At 38.9% G+C, this 25,199-nt stretch overlaps 2 pseudogenes; one reads left to right on the top strand and one right to left on the bottom strand.

The window, feature by feature from the left end:
* Positions 1–1,630: 1,630 nt before the first annotated feature.
* LOC118014486 lies at positions 1,631–7,491 on the bottom strand (annotated as a pseudogene).
* LOC118014490 lies at positions 7,490–18,314 on the top strand (annotated as a pseudogene).
* The last annotated feature ends 6,885 nt before the right edge of the window (positions 18,315–25,199 follow it).

A 25,199-nucleotide genomic window follows, 5' to 3' on the forward strand; every position in this document is an offset into this window, starting at 1 on the left:
TCTTGTAACTCTCCTGCCATTTCTTCTGAGGGCCCTACTTCCTTTTAAAGGAGAATGGTGTTTAGAAATCAAAATGTGGATGCTAGGTATGTTTAGTGTTATTGGAATGTCACTGCTCCCAGCTTCTCTCAATGGCTAGAGCTAAGGAGCACATACACACATACTCTACTCAGGCTTCGACAACCTGCACTAAGCTGTGAGGTCACTCTCCTCATCTGCTCCTGCTCTACTATCCTGCCTTCCTGCTCTTGCCATCTGCCCAACCTACAGCTAGATCCTCTCGTCACCCTGCTCAGAACCTAATATCCTTCACCAGGCTGCTGTCACTGTCTCTCCACACAGTCACCCTCCTTCCCCATTACCATGGCCCACTCTTCTCCAATTCCCCTTCAAGGCTTCCATACCCTGGAATTCCACCTACCATGCTCAGCCCCTTTGAATAACTTTTGATTATGCAGGATGGAAGGCAGGAAAGCAGAGATGGTCACAGGGCCAACCTCTCCATCAGGTACAGTAGACACAGTTCTCAGGGCCCATGATATTTTAGGGGCCCACAACAATGTCGCAACTTTAATTTCTTTTAAATTCAGAAGAAATAATGAACATACTAATGAACCCAACCTGAATTAAATTTATTTTTATATCAATGCAAAATAAAATGTTTAATTTTTTTAAAGGTATGGAAGAGAATTTATTTAGCTTTGTGAGGTTTTACTTTCACAATAAGACATACCCTTGGCACTGTAAGACCCTATTACAGTTTCATAAATTTCCCTAATAAGGTAAATATTCAGGTTGATTTTATGAGGCTTTCAGACATTAAGTTTGAGAAAGTTAATGGTTATCAGAATTTGCACAGATGATGACAATCAAAACAGTAAATAAAATCAAAGACTAAGACTTAACACCCCTAATAACATAGTAAATTGCAATTTCTAGTCAACATCTATTCCTGTGTTATATTCATTTTGATATCTTATTTTCCATTTTATACTCTGGTGTTTTCTTCTGAATATAGGTACAAATAATCTTTTGTGTTAACTCCCACTTTTAATACCACAAAGTCACCTGGTTTACCTTGGCTATCTTTTTATCATTTAGTGTAGGATACACTTTTTAAACTAGTTACACTCTAGTAACTTTGTGAATGAAAAAATTTTAAGAAAGCTAAGAACAAATAATGGAGTCATTCTTTCACTGGGTCTCATCCAGTTTCAGGAAAACCACTTCCCAAAAGCAGCAGTTCTGTATGATAAATCTTCCTGTGTCTAAACAGAAACTGAACGAAAAGTGAAATTATGGGAATCTATGATAGTTTACTAGATATTGTGTGCTTTTAACAGCTCAACACTGGTAATACTTGATAATCAAGAGTAAAGTAATAGGCTAACATTGGAAAATGTATACTTTAATAAGTATATGAACAATTAGGTAAGCGTGTAGAGAAGCTGACCAAGCTACATATATTAGGAAATGCCAGTGTCCATCTAAATTTTCTGTATTTCATTTTTTTAAGAGAATATTTATTCAAGTTGTTTAATGTGTAATTTCTCATGTGCCATTTTGGAAGTCCTTTATTGTAAAGACTCTTCTTTTGTCTGATGACCAACAGCAGCCACAGTGTCAGTGATTATTCTGGACCTCCACGGTGGATAAATTCAATTTCTTTTTGGGACACAAGTTTCCTTCTGTATTTCTGTCCTGAGGTACTGTTTTTATTATTTCTGCAGTGTCTGGTGGACCCTGATGCACCAGCCACGCTGGTGATTTACTTCCATCAGAATGCTGTGAAGTTGAAGAGGAGTGAGGTGGTAGTCCTGTTGATCTCAAAACTTCTGATACATTGGGTTTAGGGTTGTCTCTTCTGTCAGGGGATCTTATTTATTATTATTTTTTATTCTTATGTTAATCCCCATACATTACAACATTAGTTTTAGATGAAGTGTTCCATGATTCATTGTTTGTGCACAACACCCAGTGCTCCATGAAGAATGTGCCCTCCTCAATACCCACCACCAGGCTAACCCATCCTCCCACCCCCCTCCCCTCTAGAACCCTGTTTGTTTTTCAGAGTCCATCGTCTCTCATGGTTCGTCTACCCCTCCGATTTCCCCCGCTTCATTCTTCCCCTCCCGCTACCTTCTTCTTCTTCTTCTTTTTTTTTTTTCTTAACATATATTGCATTATTTGTTTCAGAGGTACAGATCTGAGATTCAACAGTCTTGCACAATTCACAGCGCTTACCAGAGCACATACCCTCCCCAGTGTCTATCACCCAGTCCCCCCATCCCTCCCACCCCACCCCCCACTCCAACAACACTTAGTTTGTTTCCTGCGATTAAGAATTTGTCAGGGGATCTTATTAATGGAGTATGTGACTCGACGACCTGAATGACCCTGCTGGCAGGTGCCATCTCACTGCCCTCATGACCCAAATTAATTTTTATGGAAGAAGGGAAGTAGCAAGGCCTTATGAAAGTTACAATGCAGCCTTGCTGCCTTGATTAGTTTCGTAGGTCCAGCTCCTTGTAGGGTTTCTGGAACATAGTATATACTCAATAAATGTGAAATAAATGAATGATTAAGTGGCCAAGCATTGGGGCTTGTATTTCTTGTTTTTCCCATGGCAGACAAGAATAGAGCAGAAAAAAAAATTCATATTTGTTGATGGCCTGTTTACCAGAATGAGTGTTTGCTTTCCCCCAGTAGTTCAAAGCTATCTATATATTTATCCATTAATTCAAATCTTTACAGACTACCTATTATGCACATGGCTCTGCTCCCTTTGTGCGTCAGGATGGAATTGTGGAATGTCTACTTTAGTCTTAGGAGAACAAGGTGTATCTATAAGAACAAAGTCCTGAACTAATCAGCCAGTGTGGGAATTGAACTGACTCCACCTCCCTGGGAGAGCCCTCCAAAACACGGGGCTCGAGCAGGTCAGAAATGTGCTGAGATAATCCTCCAGCTCCAGCAATACATGTCCTTACTCCATGCAGCCTTTTCTATAATGTTGACACGAGCCAACTTCATCTTTTCTCAGTATGAGCCACTGTTAAAAATGTTCACACCGTCCAAACTGGTTTAGTTCCTAGTGCTGTCAGTTGCTTTTTAAACAATAATAAAATCAAGTCTAAGGCTCATGTTGAGAACTTGGTTTTATTGGTGTTGTACAATGTGAGATGGATGAGATATTTGGGGCCAGAATTGTTTACCATCTACCATTTTTGTTGAAAACTTTCTTATTCTAATCTAACTAAATTAAATGAATCATAATTCAGAAAGTGGATGAAGTTAAATTTTCCTCTGTGCTGACTATGAAAAGTACTTGACAAACACAATAATAACATAGACATGATTGTATAAGGAATACTCAATATACTTAAAATAACACATAACTTTCAAGTACCCTCAAGTACTTTGGCATAAAATCTTCCATTCAAACCTTTACTATATTCTAGGTCAGCTGTTGGCAAACTGTGGCCTGGAGGCCACATCCAGCATACTCTCCCTTTTTTTTATGGCCTGTAAACTAAGTATTTTTTAAAAAATGTTTTGAAGTGGTTGAAAAAAATAAAAAGAAGTATATTCTGTGATATGTGAAGATTATATTAAAATTCAAGTTTCAATGTCCGTAAGTAAGGTTTTATTCTACTCAGCTACATTTGCTTATGTATTATCTGTGGCTACCTTTGAATGATGAATGGCAGAGTTTAGTTGCAGCAGACACTATATGGTTCTCAAAGCCAGAAATATTTGCCATCTGAAACTGAACAGAAGAGTTTGCCTTCCCCGGTGTGAGGTCCTTGAGACACAGCAGTGAACAAAACAGAGATCCCTGTGTTGGAGGAGGTCATCAAGAGGGCATGACTTCCAGCTGACTGTGAGCTAGAGCCAGGCAATGGGAGGCTTCTTAGTCCCTCCCTGTCCTTGGAATGTACTTTTCCAAGGGCCATTCCCATCGTTGGAGCTGTTTCAGGGACACAACTTTAAAAAAGTAATGTGTTGTTTATTTTTTTTTTATTTTTTATTTTTTTTAAAGATTTTATTTATTTATTTGAGAGAGAGAGAATGAGATAGAGCACGAGAGGGGGGAGGGTCAGAGGGAGAAGCAGACTCCCCGCCGAGCAGGGAGCCCGATGCGGGACTCGATCCTGGGACTCCAGGATCATGACCTGAGCTGAAGGCAGTCGCTTAACCAACTGAGCCACCCAGGCGCCCCAGTAATGTGTTGTTTAAAAAAAAAAAAAGGTAATGTGTTATTGAGACCATTTGGACTATGTATGTGACAGAACCCTGTTAAGGCCTCTATATAAACTTTTAAGATTCTGGCAGGTGGGGATGAAGACCTACTCATCTTGTTGTCGCCCAAGACAAGCCTTGTATGTAAACTCCCTTGCTTGTTAAACCTGCCACCTACCAATCCCAAGTGGCCTGTCTCTTTCTTTTGTCTCTCCCTGCCCTCCTTGTATGGGATCCAGGTTTGAATTTCACCCAGAGAACTCCCAAGGTTGCAAACCAACACCCTGCTCTCAGGAAACTTACATTTAAGTAGGGAAAGACAGTAAACATTATATATAATATATTAAAAGGTGATCAATGTGATGGGAAAAAAAAAGTAGAGTAAGGTAACAGGAATGAAGATATTGTTGGGGGGAGGAGGATGTTACAATGTTTTTTTTTTTAAAAGATTTTATTTATTTATTTGCCAGAGACAGACACAGCGAGAGAGGAACACAAGCAGGGGGAGTGGGAGAGGGAGAAGCAGGCTTCCCGCGGGGCAGGGAGCCCGATGTGGGGTTCAAGCCGAAGGCAGACGCTTAACGACTGAGCCACCCAGGCGCCCAGGATGTTACAATTTCGAAGAGAACAATCAGGGTAGAACCTCATTAAAAAGATAGTACTTGAGCAAAGACTTGAAACGGGTGAGGAAGTGAGCCAATGTGGGTGTCTGGGGGGAAAAGCATTCTAGGCAGATTATGGCAGCTCCTCACAGGGTTGTTGTGTAGATTAAGTGAGTAATGTATTTAACTAAAAATAGTGCCTGGCAAATGTTAAATTCTCAAAAAACAGTTCTTTTTTTTTTAGTACCAGCTGGCTGTAGATGCTACTTTCCTCTTTGCAGGGGTCTGCTGCCCTGCGTGACTCTCGGTAGGCAATCACTATAGCAGAGAAAGGCTCTCCTGAGTACAGGGAATCTTGATACCGTAGCTTTATCTGTCCCAGGATTAGCTTTCATCCCTGCAGCTTAGCTTTCAGGGACAGAGCGGTCTTGGAGAATCATGGGCTCAGGAGGTATCATATTTGTGGTCTGCATAATTATAAAATACAGATTCCAGAGTTTGTCATCACACACTGGCAAAGGGACTTGCCCCACCATCACACAATTAGTCAGCAGCAGAGCTTCGATAGGCATGGGGTCTTATGCTTCCAAGTCTAGTGTTCTGTTCCTGGTCTGCACTCTTCGTCCTACGCAAAATCTATTTTTATGCAGCTTATTTTTTCCAGTAAATTTTCAGGTGTGTTTGTGCAGGGACCATGTCTTACTCATTTGTTTTCCCCTTCAGAATCAGGCACCAAACAAACAAAAAACCAAAACCGTTGAAAGAATACTCGGTACCTGAACTTGATGAGCTCTATAAGGCTAGCTAGGCTGATAGATAAGAGACGGCATTTCTAGGGCAAAAAAATTGGGCAGATGATGCAGAACAAACACTTTGTTATCCTTTGTCTTAGTCTGGGTGGTTCTCAAAGTGTGGTTTATGAACCAGCAGCAGCAGCAGCATCACCTGATGCTTGTTAGAAATGCAAACTCTCGGGCCTCAACTTGAACTGACTGAATTTGAAACTCCGGGTGTGGGGCCCAGCAATCTATGCTGGAATAACACTCCAGGTGATTCTGAGGCATGCTAAAGTTTGAGAGTCCCTGGCCTCTCTTTTGTCTTTATGGATCTCTGGCCAGGACTCACCCTGCTCTGCCAAGTGCCTAAGCTATGTGTTGGGTGAGAAAGGAGCTTCTTTTATAAAACTTGGTAATAACCCAAAGGCAGGAAAATCTCTCTGGGGGAAGTTGAGATTGTATCACATTTCCAGGAGGTTTAACATATTTCCTCTGATCGGTGAAGGTGGGAAACACATTGGCATGAAGAATAACCTAGATTAGGTGTTGAAATAAAGGAAGCTTTTAAATTCCTAAAATTTTAACTCTGGTTGGCCTTTGGCTTTGGGAACAGTATGGAATCTGGAAGCTCTGCTCTGATTTAGGCAGGCCACTTGAAACATTCTCTTGCAAAAAAGCAGGAGGTCAATTAATAGTAAGTGACTTTTCCAGAGTCCTACGGCAGATCAGCCTGTAGGAAGCACACGTATTAATCATTCCAGCCTTGCAGGATTGCAGATGTGGTGTACCTTTGGCTGAGGTATGGGAAGAATAACCTAGGAATGCATCTTTGACCTAGGATAAAAGACTCTGAAAAATCCTCCCTGCTCCCCCATATATATAAAATATCTGAGCACAGGAAATGAAACTTAGAATTTGAGACAAATAGTTAAAAATATCTTTGTAAAGAAGACATGGATTTTCAAGACAATATTAACAAGGCAAATACAAACGAACAGTGAGAAGATGACAGAGAGTTCTACCTAGCACAAGCTTTACATCAGCAACATTACAAGGCAAAAATAAAGATGATCTAATCAGGTCTGACAAATGGTTGACCATAAAATCTGACATTATCAATATTTTTTTGAAAAATGGATTTATTTAAAAAAAATCTCTTCCTGCCACGTTAGGAGGACTTGCCTAAACATATAGTAAACCTTCAGGGATACAAACAATAGCATGAGGCCAGCTTGATTAGCAAGATCTTTGAAAACAGACAGAAAACAACCATTTCAGTGCTGTCTGCCTCAGGTCAGTATTTTACAACATTTCACCAATCTCACTCACACATTTTTAGAAGTTATTTTGAAGTTTCTTGCCTGTAACGTCAAAAGACATGATGTACCATGGGGGAAAATTGTATGCTTCCTGCTGAAGTAGACATGTCTGAAATAATTCAAAGGAAAAATGGCATGAAATTAAATTTCATTCTTTGTCAGGAAATACTACTGGAAAATATACAAAAATACCACATGGAGAATTTTGTTGACAAATTGTTCCCTGCGGGATGCTTGTGACACAAATGGATGAAAGTGCAGATGTTTCTCACATGTCTCAGCTAAGTAAGTGCTAGGTTTTGTTTCAGTAGTGGAATTAGGGAAGAACCACATTTCTGAATATATTACCAAGGGAAATAAATACAGATTTCTCAACTGTATATGATTTATTGAAAACATTGTTCTGTGGGGAAAACGCTGGACTACGTAGCTTTTCTGTACTTTTAAACTATCTTCTTTGGGTGAGTTTTCAGAAATGTCACTCTCACCCTTTTCTTCTGTCACACTGCCAACCACAGTGCAAGAAGAATCCCAGGGCCAAGAAATCGGCATGTGTACTCTGCTCGAGGCTTGGACTGTATCCTGGGGGAAAATGGATCAGATTTGTGATATTGGATGGTCAGAGGCTGGAGATGGCAGAGGGCCCAGAAGGAGCCAAGTTGGAGGCAGGGACAGTTGGAAAGCAGGGCAGATGTGCTGGAAGGACAGATGATGACATCCCGAATTAGGGGTATGGGGGATGACTCAGAATGTTGAGTGAGGGTGACAGATGTCAGGAATGACTCCCAGGTTTCTGGCAGTGAGTCAGGAAGCGAGAACATTTGGAATAGATTTTTGGGAACAGACACAGGAGGTAAGCTGAGCTTTCAGTGGATGTTAGCTCCTTGGCTCCCTTCTTACATTTCGCTGTCACAACGTGCCCCCTATCCAGGTATCCTCCCACATCCAGGTAATCTCCCACATCCGGGTAACCTCCCACATCTGGGCTCTGGGCTGGGGAAGTAAAACGGCCTGACCGCAGGAGAGAAACCCCCAAATTTATGAGCTTATGTTTGCAGTTCAACTGTTATATTTGGAGTGAAATTTCTTTAAGAGTTTTAATGGTATTTCATAAGTTTTATGAGAGGTGTTGATGTAGTTTTAGGATATAGGTGAGGTTTGGTGGGGTGAGGTCCAGAGCCAATGACCAAGAAGGAATTCTTGAGACATCTTTGGTGCAAAATGGTGGTTTTATTGAGGCACAGGGACAGGACCTGTGGGCAGAAAGAGCTGCTGCCTCCCGGGGTTGTGAGGGGTGACAGATTATATACTTGGGAGGTGGGGGAGGTAAGGAAAAGGGAGGTTTCAAAAGGATTTTCCTATGTTAGAGAAGGCTCACAGGATACCAGAGGCCTTGGCGTTGTCAAGTTAAGGTTGTTTTTCCCTCTAGCAAAGCAATAACATTAAGATAGTTGGGAGCTTCCTGGAAGAATATCACATATATCCCACCCAGGAGTGGGGGGGTTGGGGGGGAGGTTGCACGGTGTCAGCTTGTGCTTTGTCCTCAGCAAGCCTTCTGTTCCCTCATCAGTGTGTTTATAGTTAAGAATTATGGATGGTATAGTTATAATTTTTAAATATTACACTAAATATAAGGCTTTTCCTCCTAATTTTGCCCAAAGTTTCTTTTCCATCCAAATTGATTTAGCAATTAAGGATGGGCTTTTCTTATATTGCTTGTCTAATCTGAGGAAAGTCTGATTTCTTTGCTTCCTAAAAAGCCATAGAATAAGTTTCTTGTGTGAAAGATATTTCTTCTTCCTACTCTGAGAACTTATCTAAATATTTTAGCATCACTTCTCAATAGATGTGTATTCAGTTAGCAACAATGAAAGAAGAATAAGCTTTTGGGACTTAAGCTAATAATAATACAAATATTAATTACCAGTCGATGAATGCCAGGCAGCATAATATAATTTATACCTATCATTTCTAATCATAAAAATAATACTGTAATGCAGATAGTTGCTTGGGAGAGTAGTAATGGGGTCTACAAATTGCTTCTGTTTCCTTTCCCTTTCTGAGTTTTTTCTGGAAAATGACATAGTAAAACTTGGTTTGGTTATGCAGGAACAGTACTGTGTTTATTAATACTTGTTCAAATTTGGAAATGCTTTCATGTAAAATATCTAATACTTAAGCCTATGAGATAAATAGTAATCTTTATTTGAAAGAGGAGGAAATTGAGACCCACAGGATAAACAAGTTAGCCGTGGAGTTGATAATAGAGCTCAGGGCTTCTGACTACAAAACTGGCTCTTTTCCCACTGCTTTGTCTTTTATATGCACTAGATGAATAATTTCTTCACTGAACAGTGCATAGGCATTCTGGTTGCTCAGGATTTATTACCTGTGGTTCCCACCATGACATTTAAGTGAAGCATTTAAGGCGTTTGCTACATCCTGTATCCTATTTTCTAGGATCTGTCAGCATAGGGGCAAGAATGAAGGAAAAAAAATAAACCCAAATCAACAGGGGTGTGTGTAGAATTCCAGGGGCTTTATGCATCTGGTCCATTAAGAAGGTCATGGCTGTAATATCAGCTGTAATGGGTTACAATTATGGAAATCTATTCTTACTCTCCAGGGTGCACCGGTCTAACATTAGCATCTCGAGGTGCTGTCCTTGTTCTGTTTGGCTTGGGAGGAAGAGCTGCTCAAGATCTTCTCAGGATTCTTTCTACAATGATAGTTCTTATTCGGCAGGTCAGGGCCAATGAGAGCATTTTAATTTTGTTCTCTTAAATTGGAGAAATAGTTAAGGGTATGTGAACTTCCGTGGACTTCTGTGAGGTAACACTGGATTGCATTTATCACCTGATTCCCATACACCCTTGCTCAGACTGGTCGATTTTAGAGTATTACGGGCCTGGGAATTAGCATTTACTCAGGGTTTGTAGCCAACATTTCCCAAAGATTGGGAGGGCCTTTTTTTTAGGTAAATGGCTACAGGCCCATTTGGACAAAGTTATGAAATTTCAAGGTCCTGAGGTTAGAACATTCTGGCTTATTATGATATTTGTTTGCAAAGTCCTGCTTTTATTGTATTTTTGTAACAGAAGTCATTCAAAACCTCTCAGTTTTTATTCTTGGAGGCTCCATGCCCTACGAACCAGAGTTAGACATCTCTGAGTGTCAGGCCACTGGTTACTACAAATATTTCCTGGTGATTGCTTATCATCCTCACTCCATTTAGAGGTTTGTTTAAACTGTTTGGTTGAGTCACCAGTGTGGTTTAGGTTAGACTGACATAGACTGAGAAGAAGGAGCTATCAGAAATGTGGGGGGGCGCCTGGGTGGCTCAGTCGTTAAGCGTCTGCCTTCGGCTCGGGTCATGATCACAGGGTCCTGGGATCGAGCCCCGCATCGGGCTCCCTGCTCCACGGGAAGCCTGCTTCTCCCTCTCCAACTCCCCCTGCTTGTGTTCCCTCTCTCACTGTGTCTCTCTCTGTCAAATAAATAAACAAAATCTTTAAAAAAAAAAAAAGAAACGTGGGGAGAGGGAGGTCTAACCGGATTTCTGCGGTGGTGGGAAGGGAAGGTGATGAGCCACCAGCTCAAGTCCAAGTAGGAACAGGGTCATAGGAGATTCAATCTTGGTCTAAGACCCCCTAAGAGATTTAAGGGGGTAGGAAGCAGTTCTGCACATATAAGGCTGAGATGATATAGGACAATTTTTTTTTCTTTTCGTTTCTTTCTAAAGAAGATGGACTATGCTAGTGGGAAAGCCTTATGTGTGTCAAACATTTTGATGAGTTGGTATATGTTCATTTGGGAAAGGAACCAGAGAGAGAGCAAATCTGGTATGTGCTGGAGAGAGAGAGAGAGAGAAATTTGAAACTGAGGTTGGGGATACATCAACAGGGCGGGAGGAAAAGGAGCCCATGAGACCAGGTGCTGCATAGGAAGGGCTAGAGCAAAAATCCTCGGTTAGCAAAACTGCCTGGAAGGCTGATAAAAGAAATATTAAGTGTAGATTTTTAACATGTTTGCTGTTTGTGTACTCTTTAGTAGTCAAAGTAAGGGGAAGACATGACCAGTTCTATAATTTATAGTTTCTTATGACAGAAGAATGTCAAAATTATGTTGGTAATAATAACATCGCCAAGGGATTCTGCCTTTCCATTCTCTTATGAAGTTGGAAAAGTGCAGAGATTTAGGTTTGAGAAGAGAAATAATTTGGAGGATAAATTTGGTTTTCCTTTAGGTTACCTAAACCTGAACAATAGAGAACAATGAGGACTTCTGTTTTTAGCAATATGGCAGACTAGAAAGTCTGTTACCTCTTCCAAGGCAAAACACTTAAAAATGCTAGACAGATCACAACGGCATCCTTTTCAGCACATAGTTGAATTTATAAGAAAGAAGGGGAAAGTCCAGGGCCGAAACTTGAGAGTAAAATGAAAAATTAGAAGGGTTTGTAGGTCTCAGTAACCAATATGCTTGGATTTTGATGGCCTCACAAGGACTGGAGACAGGTTTTAGGTTCACTGGAGATGAAATTGCTATCTGTGTGGATAAAGCAGAGACATACGGGTGCAGTAACAACAGTGAACAAGGTGGACTAGAAGATAACTACTTTTGGCCACTGACTGAAAAAAGTGTTTCCTGATGAATGGTAACTATAAGACTATTCTCACATGGTCTAGGGGTTCAAATTTATATTGTCCACATGCTCTCATAACATTCAAACCAACAATTTATCATAAAAGAGAATATCTTCTCTTATCATAAAGGAAGCAAGTGACACATCTGGGGGAGTATACCCTTAATCCAGGCCCTTACAAACAAACCACAGAATTAATCCCCAGGATCTTCAGATATTGGAATTAATCGTCTTTAAATATATTCAAGTGAATAAATAAATCAGCAAGGGAACAAAAATCATAACAGAGAAACAAAACCTTACAAATAGAAGATATTAGGTATTTGAAAAAAAAGAATCAGATAGAACTTCTAGAACAATTATAGTAATTGACATTAGAAACTCAGTGGAAGGGTTTTAGTTGCAGAAAAGTGGGTGTCCTTAAATGTCTCAGGAAAATTTGGAAGAGAAAACACAGCATGCTTCCAAGGGCTCTTCTAGAAGGAAGAGTCGGAAAGTGTGGTGAAATAAGGATAACTTTACTTTTTTTTTCTTATTTCAAAATTCTCAATGTGCACAATATATTACCACTTGTAAAAATAAAAATAATATGTAATACATATATATATATGCATGCAATATACAGGAAACTAGTAACCGAGGCTGCCTCTCATGAAGGGAACTCTGTGCCCAGGGGGACGGATGGGTATGGGAGAGATACTTATTTCTCACCGTACATCAGTAGTTCTCAAACTTTTTTAGTGTTAGCTCCCTTTTAGGTGCTAAAAATTAATGAAGTTCCCAAAGAGTTTTTGTTTATGTGAGTAATATATCTATCAATATTTACTGTACTAGAAATTAAAATGAATCTTAAAAATACTTATTTAATAATTCACCTAAAAATAACAATGGGGGCACCCGGGTGGCTCATTTGGTTAAGTGTCCAACTCTTGATTTCGGCTGAGGTCGGGATCTCAGGGTTGTGAGATCGAGCCCCCTTGGGACTCTGAGCTCAGCTCAGAGTCTGCTTGAGATTCTCTCTCTCCCTCTCTCTCTGCCCCTCCCCCATTGTGTGTGTGCACGCACACACTCTCTCTCTCTCAAATAAATAAATAAATCTTGAAAAAGCCCCCAATAAACCCATTATGTGTTAGCATAAAATATTGTTAAATGAAAAATAACTGCATATTCTAAAACAAAATTTAGTGAGAAAAATGGTATGGTTTGACTTTTTTTTTTTTTTTGCAAATCTTTTTAGTGTCTGACTTAAGAGACATCTGAATTCTTGTATTTGTGGCTGTATTCAGTGTTTGTGATATCACACATCTTGAAGTATCTGGAGAAAACCACTGTACACTTGAGAGAGTCTGAGTGAAAAAGGCAAGCAGTATCTTAGTATTATTATGAAAATAGTTTTCGGGGTGCCTGGGTGGCTCAGTCGTTAAACGTTTGCCTTCGGCTCAAGTCATGATCCCAGTACTGGGATCGAGCCCCACATCGGGCTCCCTGCTCGGCGGGAAGCCTGCTTCTCCCTCTCCCACTCCCCCTGCTTGTGTTCCCTCTCTCGCTGTCTCTCTCTCTGTCAAATAAATAAATAAAATAAAATAAAATAAAATATATAGTTTTCATCTCACAGACCTATGAAAAGGATCTCAGGGACCCTAAGAGGTTCCCTAGACTACACTTTCAGAATTGCTTCTGTATAAAATGTTTGAATTCTATACCATGTGCATGGATCAGCATGTCAAAATACATCTAAAGTTACATCCATACAAACATCCATACGTGCATATGCATATATGAATGTATACCTTTAAAAGACTATTTTCTGATCTTTCTGGAAGGCAAAAAGAAAGGTAATTGAGGATTTCTGTGAAACAAGTGCATCACAGTTTTGATATCAATGTTACTATCTCTACCTTTAGAAAGGAGAGGCTAATATATAGCTGATTATTATGTCTAGTATTTCTTAAGAAGATTTTATTTATTTATTTATTTATTTATTTAGAGCACATGTGTGAGCAGGGGGAGGGGCAGAGGGAGAGGATGAGAATCTCAAGCTGACCCAAGTTGAGCGCAAAGCCCGACTGGGGGCTCAATCCCATAACCCTGAGATCATGACCTCATTGGAAATCAAGAGTCTGATGCTTAGCTGACTGAGCCACCCCTGTACCCTGACGTCCAGTATTTACTGGGTGCTTATTATGTACTGGGCAGTGTGCCAAGAATTTTACCTTTCTTCACTTTATTAAGGAGAAACTGAGACTTAGAGAAGTTCAGTCATGTGTCCAAGATCATGCAGCCATTAAAATTTTGCTATGTCCAACTCCAAAGCACATAGCACTCTCAGAAACTGGAAGAAAAATGGTTGTCTTTTTCCTTTGTTCAATTTTTAAAATTGTGTTAAAATACACATAACAGGGGCACCTGGGTGGCTCAGATGGTTAAGCATCTGCCTTTGGCTCAGGTCATGATCCCAGGGTCCTGGGATCGAGTCCCGCATTGGGCTCCCTGCTCCGTGAGAAGCCTGCTTCTCCCCCTCCTACTCCCTCTGCTTGTGTTCCCTCTCTTGCTGTGTCTCTTCTCTGTCAAATAAATAAATAAAATCTTTAAAAAAAATACACATAACATAAAATTTACCATCTTAACCCTTTTTTAAAAAAAGATTTTATTTATTTATTTGGTAGAGAGAGCACAAGTGGGGGTGGGGCAAGGGCAGAGGGTAGAGGGAGAAGCAGACTCTCCACTGAGCAGGGAGCTTGATGTGGGACTCAATCCCAGGACCTGGGATCATGACCTGAGCCAAAAGCAGATGTTTAACTGACTGAGCCACCCAGGCGCCCCCATCTTAACCCTTTTTAAGTGTACCATTTAGTTATATTAAATACTTTCATGCTCTTGGGCAACTATCACCACTATCCATTTCCATAATTCTTTTCATCTTGTAAAACTGAAACGCTATACCCACTGAAAAATTACTATTCTTTCCATCCTTCCTCCAGTCCCTGGTAACCACCCTTCTACTTTGTCTCTATGATTTTGACTACTTAAGTATCTTAAAGTACTTAAGTATCTCATATAAGTGGAATTATATAGTATTAGTTTTTTTCACACAGTAAAATGTCTTCAAGATTCATCCATGTTGTAGAATATATCAGAATTTCTTCCTTTTAAAAGGTAAATAATAATAATACATTATGGACATACTCTACTTTGCATATCACTTCATGGATAAACACTTTGGTGGCTTCCACATTTTAGCTACTGTCAATAATGCTGCTGTGAACATAGATGTACAAATATCTCTTTGAGACCCTGCTTTCAAATTTTTTGAGTGAAATCTGAATAAAGCCTGTAGTTTAGTTAATATTATTGTACCCATGTTCTTAATTTTGACAAATGGACCATAGATATGTTAATAGTGGGGCAAGAGAGTTCCCTGGGTGAACAGAACTCTCTGTACACTTCTGCAATTTTTCTGTAAATTGCAAATTATTATAAAATAAAGGTATCTTTAAATAGTGAATTACAAGCTTTTAATACTTGGCCAGTGATAAATATACCTTTAGGAAGATTCTTCTCATATGTAATCTTTTTCTATTTCAGTATAAGTACATATTGCTATTTTTATCCATTTCCTCTTAGTCATTAAGAACCTCTGCTCTTTACCAGCCATAAAAAATATTCTTTCATGACTTAAATTTTGAGAATTATAACAGCTTTTCACATACCTTTGCATTTTAAATAATTCATATTATTTAATCAACTCAGATTTATGGTTCAGTTTTAATCCCTTTATAGCTATTTGGTCGTATTCTCTGGCAATATTGTCTTAAAGTCACATAGGCACAGCCACCTGACAATCATTATGATTGGCTTTATTTTTTAACTTTATTGAGATATAATTGACATAGAACATTATGTAAATTTAAGGTATACAATGTGTTGATTTGATACACTTATATTTTGCAAAATGATTACCACCCTAGTGTTAGCTAATACTTCCATTGCATCATCTAGTGACCATTTTTTTTTGTAGTGAGAACATTTAAGATTTACTCTCTTAACAACTTTCAAGTATATAATACAGTATTATTGTTATAAGCCCCATGCTGTATGTTAGATCCCCAGAACTTATCATCTTATAACTGAAAGTTGTTCCCTTTGACCACATCTCCGTTTTCCTCACCCCCACCCCCTAGTAATCACCATCCTATGCTGTTTCCATGAATTTGATAATTTTAGATTCCACATATAAATGAAATCATACAGTATTTGTTTTTCTTTAACTTATTTCACTTAGCATAACACCCTCAAGTTCTATCCATGTTGTCACAAATATCAGGATTTCCTTCTTTTCTAAGTGGCTGAATTATTGAATGTATTAATGAAAGTATTCCATTGTATATATACCACATTTTCTTTATCCATTCACCCATTGATGAACACTTGGGTTGTTTTCATGTCTTGGCTATTGTGAATATTGCAGCAAAGAACATGGGAGTGCAGATACCTTTTTGAGTTAGTATTTTCATTTCTTTCATATAAATTCCTGGAAGTGGGATTTCTGGATCATATGGCAGTTTTATTTTTAGTTTTTTTTGAGGAATCTCCATACTGTTTTCCATAGTGGCTGCACCAATTTACATTTCTTCCAGTAGTGCACAAATATTCTACATTCTCACCAATACTTGTTATCTCTTGTCTTTTTTTTTAAAGATTTTATTTATTTATTTGAGAGAGAGAATGAGATGGAGAGAGAGGGAGCATGAGAGGGGGGAGGGTCAGAGGGAGAAGCAGACTCCCCGCTGAGCAGGAAGCCTGATGCAGGACCCGATTCCGGGACTCCAGGACCATGACCTGAGCCGAAGGCAGTCACTTAACCAACTGAGCCACCCAGGCACCCTATCTCTTGTCTTTTTAATAATGGCCATTCTCAGTGTGTATGGAATCACAAGACCCTAGTTAACCAAAGCAATTCTGAGAAAGGAAAACAAATTTGGGGGCATTACACTTCCTGATTTCAAACTGCACTATAAGGTGATAGTAATCAAAACAGTATGGTATTAGCATAAAACAGACACATAGATTTTATTCAGTGAAAAAAATAGAGAGCCCAGAAATAAACCCACACATATAATGGTCAATTAATTTACAACAAAGGAGTCAAGATATGCAATGGAGAAAGAACAGTCTCTTTAATAAGTGGTGCTGGGAGAACTCGATAGCCATACACAGAAGAATGAAATTGGACACTTATCTTATACCACCCACAAAAATTAATTCAAAATGGACCAAAAACTTAAGCATAGCCTGAAACCATAAACTCTTAGAAGAAAACATAAAGACAAATCTCCTTGACATTGATCTTGACAATATTTCTTTTTTTTTGATTTGACATCCAAAGCACAAACAAACACAAAATAAATGAGTGGGACTATATTAAACTGAGAAGCTTCTGCATAACAAAAGAAACAATCAGCAAAATGAAAAGGCAACCTATGGAATAGTAGAAAATATTTGTATATCAAATATCTGATAAGGAGTTACTATCCAAAACTATGAAGAACTCACACAACTCAATAGGAAAAAAAAGAACAATCCAATTAAAAAATGGGCAGAGTAACTGACTAGACATTTCTTCAAAGAAGACCTACAAATTGCCAACAGATATATGAAAAAATGCTCAACCTCACTAACCATCAAGGAAATGCAAATCAAAACCACAGTGAGAAACAACTAATTGTTGGTGTTAACAAAATGGATTCCACTGAGCCATGCTATAGCCAGAAGAGATATGAGGAAATCATTAAGGAAGTCAGCACCTACATTAAGAAAATTGGCTACAACCCTGACACAGTAGCATTTGTGCCAATTTCTGACTGGAATGATGACAACATGCTGGAGCCAAGTGCTTAACATGCCTTGGTTCAAGGGATGGAAAGTCACCTGTAAAGATGGCAATGCCAATGTAACCCTGCTCCTGGAAATTCTGGATTGCATTCTGTTAACAACTCATTCAACTGACAAGCCCTTGCATCTGCCTCTCCAGGACATCTACAGAATTGGTGGTATTGGTACTGTCCCTGTGGGCTGAGTGGAGACTGGTGTTCTTAGATCTGACATGGCAGTCATCTTTGCTCTAGTCAGTGTTACAACTGAAGTAAAGTCTGTTGAAATGCACCATGAAGCTTTGAGTGAGGCTCTTCCTGGGGACCATGTGGGCTTCAATGTCAAGAACGTATCTGTCAGAGATGTTCGTCGTGGGCAATGTGGCTGGTGACAGCAAAAATGACCCACCAGTGGAAGCAGCTGGCTTCACGGCTCAGGTGATTATCCTGAACCATCCAGGCCAAATCAGTGCTGAATATGCCCCTGTGCTGGATTGTCACACAGCTCACATTGCTTCAAGTTTGCTGAGCTGAAGGAGATTGATCATCATTCTGGAAAAAAGCTGGAAGGTGGCCCCACATTCTTGAAATCCGGTGATGCTGCCATCATTGAGATAGCTTCTGGCAAGCCTATCTGTATCCAGAGCCATTTTGCTGTTTGTGACATGAGACAGACAGTTGCTGTGGATGTCATCAGAGCAATGGACAAGAAAGCACCAGGTCTGCCCAGAAAGTTCAGAAGGCTAAATGATATTATCCCCAATACCTGCCACCCCAGTCTTAATCAGTGGTGGAAGAACAGTCTCAGAATTGTTTGTGTCAATTGGCCATTTAAGTTCAATAGTAAAAGACTGGTTAATGATAACAATGCATCATAAAACCTTCAGAAGGAGAAGAGAATGTTTTGTGGACCTGTGTGTGTGAGTTTTAAGTTATTAGTTTTTAGTTAATACTTTTTAATGGAAACAGCTTGACCAAAAATCTGTCACAAAATTTGAGACCCATTAAAACAGAAGCTTAATGAGAAAAAAAACCTACAATGAGATATCACTTCACACCTGTTAGAACTGCATAACAAAAGATAACAAGTGTTGGTCTTGGTCCTTGATTTTTTTTTTTTAATTTGACACCAAAGGAAAGGCAACAGAAGCAAAAATAAACAAGTGGGACCACACCAAACTAAAAGGCACAGTAAAGGAAACCATTAACAAAATGAAAAGGCAACCTACCTAATGGGAGAAAATGTTTGCAAATCATATATCTAATAGGGAGTTAATATCCAAAATATATAAAGAAATAATACAACTCAGTAGAGTTGTTGGGCAGAGGATTTGAATAAGCCATTTTCCAAGGAAGATTTGCAGGTGGCCAACAGGTACATTAAAAGGTGCACAACATCACAAATCATTAGGAAAACACAAATCAAAATCACAAGGAGATATCATCTCACATCTGTTAGAATTGCTATTACCAAAAAAGATAAGAAATATCAAGTGTTGGTGAGGATGTGGAGAAAAGGGAACCCTTGTGCACTGTTGATGGGATTGTAAATTGGTGCAGCCACTGTAGAAAAAAGTATGGAGGCTCCTCAAAAAATTAAAAATAGAATCACCATATGATCCAGTTATTCCACTTCTGGGTATTTTTTCAAAGAAAACAAAAACACTTATTCAAAAGATACCTGTACTCCCATGTTCTTTGCAGCATTATGTACAATAGCTAAGACATGGAAGTACCCTAAGTGTCCATTGATGGATGAATAAAGAAAATGTAATACACACACACACACACACACACACAGAGGAATATTATTCAGCCATAAAAAAGAACGAAATCCTGCCATTTGTAATAACATAAATGGACCTTGACAGCATTATGCCAAGTAAAATAAGTCAAAGACAAATACTGTAGGATCTTACTTATATATAGGATAAAAAACAAAAACAAACAAAAACTCCTCTGAACTCATAAATACAGAGAACAGATTGACGGTTGCCAGAGATGGCAGTTGGGGTTTGGGTGAAATAGGTGAAGGTGGTCAAAAGGTACAAACTTCCAGTTATAAAATAAATAAGTCCTGGGACGTAATGTACAGCATGGTGACTATAGTTAATAATACTGTATTGTATATTTGGAACTTGCTGAGGGAATAGATCTTAAAAATTCTCATCACAAAATAAGTTAGTCAGAGAAAGACAAATACCATATGATTTCACTCATATGTGGAATTTAAGAAACAAAACAAATAAACAAAGGGAAGAGGGTGCGGAGAGAGAAGCCAACCAAGAAACAGACTCTTTACTATAGAGAACAGACTGATGGGCACCAGATGGGAGATGGATGGGGGGATGGGTGAAATGGGTGATGGGGATTAAGGATTGCACTTGTCTTGATGAGCACTGAGTAATGTACAGAATTGTTGAATCACTATATTGTACACTTGAAACTAATAGTACAATTATGTTAATGAACTGGAATTTAAATAAAATCTTAAAAAAAGTTTTCATCACAAGAAAAAAAATTACCAATGTGTGGTGATAGATGTTAACTAGAGTTATTGTGGTGATCATTTTGCAGTATATATCAAATTATTATGTTGTACACCTGAAACAAATATAATGTCGTATGTCAATTATATTTCAATTAAAAAATTAAGAAAAAAGAAAGTCCTAAATAAAAAGAGTAACCACTTAGAAAAGGTAGGAGAATACATTAAGAGAGTGTAAGAAAATAGTATTATAGACATGTCCTAATAAACAAAAAGTTTTATTTCTGGATTATGTGATTGCATTTGTCAGCTTTTTTTAACTTATTTTTCTTGATTTCTTTTCTTTTCCAAAATAGTCACCCTTTTACCTGATTTTATCTTCATATTTTCATATGCTTTCTTTATCTTCAAAGAGGCCTCCATTGAGTAAGCTTTGAGCCCTGCAAACCTGGCTCCAGCCCTGTTTGTCTGATATGAAATGTGGATCCCTTTGAAAAGGTTGTGATATGAGTAGTGATAGTGCTTCCATTTCCCTATAATTGTTGTAGGGTGGGAGAGAACAAAGAATGCTTTATGCTCTTTTGTTGTACTTTAATGTGATATAATTAATTTGGTTATAATGCAATCCTGATTGATACCAACATAAAAGTAACGTGGTTTTTAACTTCTTTAAAATATCTTTATTGTTTTCTAAAATTAGAAAAACACAACTCAAACTATTTAAAAAATTCCGATAATACAGAGGTAATACAGCAAAAATAAATAAATAAAAGTCCCTTTTCCCCCATCCCAGTCCCCTAGAGCTAACTGCTGTTTATTGTTTGGTGTGAGTTTCTTTTCACAGTTTTTCCATGTATGTATATATAAATAATATGTATACATATGTTTGAATGTACAAATATAGGTGTGTATATATAAATGTGTGTGTATATCTATCTACATCTATCTATACCGCAGCATATATGTACATTTATAAATCTATTTAAAAATGGAAAAAAATTATAACAAAAATGAGATGATAAAATTTATGTTTTTTTTCTATCTTTTCATTTCTCTGAGCAATGTGGTATGCACTTCCTTCCATGTCAGTAGGATATATATCTACCTTATTCTTCTTAGACGTAAAATATAGATCTAGTATAATTTAACTAATCCTCTATAGATGGACATTTAGATTATTCTTATTCTTTCCTTATTATACACAATGCTGCACTAAAACTCATACAGACATCTTTGTACATATTTATGAGTGTTTCTGGGGTCTGATTCCTAGAAATTAAATTTCTGAATTAAAGGCTATGGACTTGAATATGTCCATTATTTATTACCAAATCATCCTTTCAGAGTAGTTACAAACTCTTGTTCTGAATAGGGCCAGACTGATATGTGGTTGTCCCCAACAGGCTAAGAATGTGGTGCCCAGCATTCTGTAAGACTTTTGTTCTCTTCTCGAGGAAGAGGGGAGGTTCAACGATGTGGGGGGAAGGGGCAGAGAGGTGGGGCCCCTGCAGCAGAGCTCTGTTTCTTCGCCATTGTCCTGAGCAATTCTGCTCTGGTGCAAACGGGCAGATCCAATCAACAGATCAAAACTCTGCAGTTAACTGGATTCACCTTTCTTAAAAGGCTGTTTGATGCACATCTGATGTTATTCAAGCGTGCTTTTGAAGGGATTTCACCTCCCATTTCCGCCTTTGCGAGAAGTGATTAAATTATTCCTTGTAACTACGTTCAGTAAGCTCTCTGAGATGGGTTCTAATACACCTAACTTTCTCATGTCCTTGTAGTCCCAGGGTTGCTGTCCTGCAGGGAGTTCTTTGTCCCTTGCCCATTGCCCATCACAGCAACTGTGTGGAGAGCCCCCTCTGCTTGAGCCACAGCGTCAAGTGTTGCCTCACAGCTTTCCTTGCAGCCACCTTCTTGCTCACATGACTTTAATAATTTCTGTGGATTGTTATTGTCCCTGCACCCCCCAATTTCTCACAGCTGAGTTCCTGACCCACCAGTGAGTCCTGCTCTGAAGTTTCTTTTCCACAGGTGGCGTCTCAGTCTAGCGCCTTGTTTAAATACTTCCTTATTTCTTTGGATATCTTCCTGTTTCTGTCCCTGGTGGGACCACAGCTGGATCTACTATCCCCAGCTATCCATCTTTTGTCATCCAACAGTGAGAACCAAAGTAACAAGCTAGCAGACTTCATTGCCAGGCTCAGCATTTCCAACTTTCTTTGGTAAATACAGATCAAGCATGGTAAGTGGAATTAACCACATGCCCTTTTTGAAGATCTTTGATCTTCAAAATTACCATATTTATTTTATCACCCTGCTTAGCTATTGCAGTGTGGTGGGAGGAAATGTTTAAGTTTTAAGTACTTGAAAGACTTTTCTGCCAGAGTCAGCAATGACTTGTCAGGCAAACAACGTCTGAGGTGCGGCTTTGAGCTGGACGGCCCTCATGCGATAAGGCGCAGGCTTTGAAATGGGAAATTGAGAAAGACTTTAGAGCAAAGGCGTTTATTTCATGGCTATATATGGGTCTTCACCTGCCAATAGGTACTTTTTTTTTTTTTTAAGGCTCTAAACAAAGAAAATAGACACATATCTCTTTTGAAGGGCAGAATCAGAGCTGTATTGGCCAAGCTAATAGGACTGGGGAGAGGCCAAGGTGGGTCGTTGGTAATATGGCCACTGGTCCGTATGCTCATCATAGCTGGAGTGGAGTGGACAGTATGACGGTGACTCTGTGGTGAAATGGTTTGACCAGTGTTTTCAGATTGACAAGCTTTCCCATCTGGTGTGCTATGGATACTCATGTGCAGGAAATGAGTTATAAGTATAGCTCATTACATTACAAGGATAACAGTGAGGAGAGAGCGCAATTAAGGAAGGAAGCAGATACAGTGATTTGTGTTTTACAAGAGGGGAAAAGGAAGTTCTTGAATTTTCCTTTTTAAAAATAACTCTTGAGGGTGCCTGGGTGGCTCAGTTGGTTAAGCGACTGCCTTCGGCTCAGGTCATGATCCTGGAGTCCTGGGATCGAGTCCCGCATCGGGCTCCTTGCTCTGCAGGGAGTCTGCTTCGTCCTCTGACCCTATCCCCTCTCACGTGTTCTCTCTCTCAAATAAATAAATAAAATCTTAAAAAAAAAAATAACTCTTGAGACTGAATGGAATTTGTTTATCTGTTTCATTAGACCATGAACTTCTTGAGAATAGGTTCTGTCTTTTTAAGAAATCTTTTTATCCCAAACACCAAATGCAGTGCCTGTTGAATAAATGTTCGTTGGAATAACCATGCACAAACTAATTGTAAAAGAAGAAATTCATTCATTCTGCTCAATAGACATTTTGGAGTCACTATTATGTGCTGAGTTTTGGGCATTCAGATGAATTAGAAATACCACAGTCTTCACGGGGTTCACAGTTTGGAAGAGGAGATGGACGTTGTTATAGATGGCATAACAGAGGCTTAAAAAAAAAAAAAAAAGGAAGGGAATGGCCAATTTTATCCTGGAGGTAGGTAGGTAACCTGAGGTGAGGCTTTAACTAGGTTTATTTTTAAAGGTTCATTTAAATATGATACCCACATAGTATACATGTATGGTAATGTACAGCTTAATGAATTTTGGCAAATTGAATGCATCATATAAACCAGTAACCCAGAAACATCTCATTTTCCCTCCTGTTTACTATTCTCCTCCTGAAATTAACACCCATTTAACTTCAAACAGCATAAAGTATTTGTGCCTACAGCCAGTGCTGTAAGTAACAGAAATCATACATGTGCTCTGTTGTGTGCCTGGTTTCCTTTACCAAACATTATGGCTGTGAGATTCATCTACGTTTTTGGGTATAGGTGAGGATCATTCAGTCTCATTGTTGTGTAATGTTCCATGATATGAATATTCATTTATTCATCATTCATTCATTCATTTATCTTTCCTGTTGTTTGATGGACATTTTCAGTCTTTGTTACAAATAGTGGTTATGAAATTCTAGTACATGTGCTTTAGTGAAAATATGTATGCATTTCTGTTGAGTATATATCTAAAGAGTGCAATTGCTGGTTCTTACGGTATATTCAGCTTTAGTAGACACTTCCAAACAGTTTTCCAAAGTGGTTGTACTAATTTATACCACCACAGGCAGTAGATGAGGGTTTTGGTTGTTCCAATTCCTTGCCAACACTTGATATTCTTTGTCTTTTTATTTCAGCCTTCCTGTGGCCAGTCACATTGTAGTTTAGCAGACTTTTGAAAGATGCATTGTGTGTTATCAGGCAAATGGAGTGGTAGAGGGTTTTCTGGGGAGGATCAGAAAGGGTACACAGGAGAGGGGGGGCCAGTGGGAGTTTTCAGGTGCGAACCTCATTTAATTACATAAACTGCAGGTAAGTCAAATACACAAATAATATGTCCCCAAAGTATCATTTGTAGTAGAAATTTATAGTAAAGTTGGTAGTAGAAACAGACTTTATAGCAAGGCAATTTGCCATCAGCTGGTGAGTCAAGCACAGTTTATAGGCTTGCAGCTCTGAAAGGAATAAACAAATGGCATCCCAAATGGGAGACTCTGAGACATTAATGGCTTGTGTATAAGTACAAGTAAAAACAACTGATAACGATAAAAAAGTGATGCTCTAGTAGGTACTCACCTATTAGATGTCTTCGCCTAGTGAAGTAAGGAGGGGATGTCCAGCGTAGTACCTCCAGAGGGCTTCTGGGATCTACCGAACTACTTTGTAATGTGGCTGTGTCGTCTAGTTGTCTGCCACATGAGTAATCCCTTCTATTATTCTTAGTGATAGGACCCCCAGTTTTATTTTTGGAGGAGGTGTCAGTCTGCCCAGTTAAAGACCATATTTCTCAATCTCCTTGCAACTAAGTTCTGGCCACATGAAATGTCAATGTAAATATTGTATGCCACTGCTGGATACTGTCCTTAGGGAGAAATTATACCCTTCTTTCTCTATTTTCTTTCCTAGTGGCTTAAATGGGGATGTGATGGCTGGAGACTGAGCAGCCATTGTGGACCATTAGGTGGAAGCCACATGCTAAAGATGGCAAAAAGAACCTGAATGCCTGATTTCATAAAGCAGCCATACCAGCCCTAGACTTCCTACTTCTGGATTCCTTTTTCTATGAGAGAGGAATGAATTTCTATCTTGTTTAAGTCAGGGTTTTTTGCACACACGTGCATGCAATCTCTCTCTCTCTGTCATATGTAGCCCAATCTAATATTAACTAAAAACTGTATATCAGGAA

Source organism: Mirounga leonina, unplaced genomic scaffold (genome assembly GCF_011800145.1).
Source record: "Mirounga leonina isolate KUSES-001 unplaced genomic scaffold, KU_Mleo_1.0 Mir_154, whole genome shotgun sequence".
NCBI classification, from domain to species: domain Eukaryota; kingdom Metazoa; phylum Chordata; class Mammalia; order Carnivora; family Phocidae; genus Mirounga; species Mirounga leonina.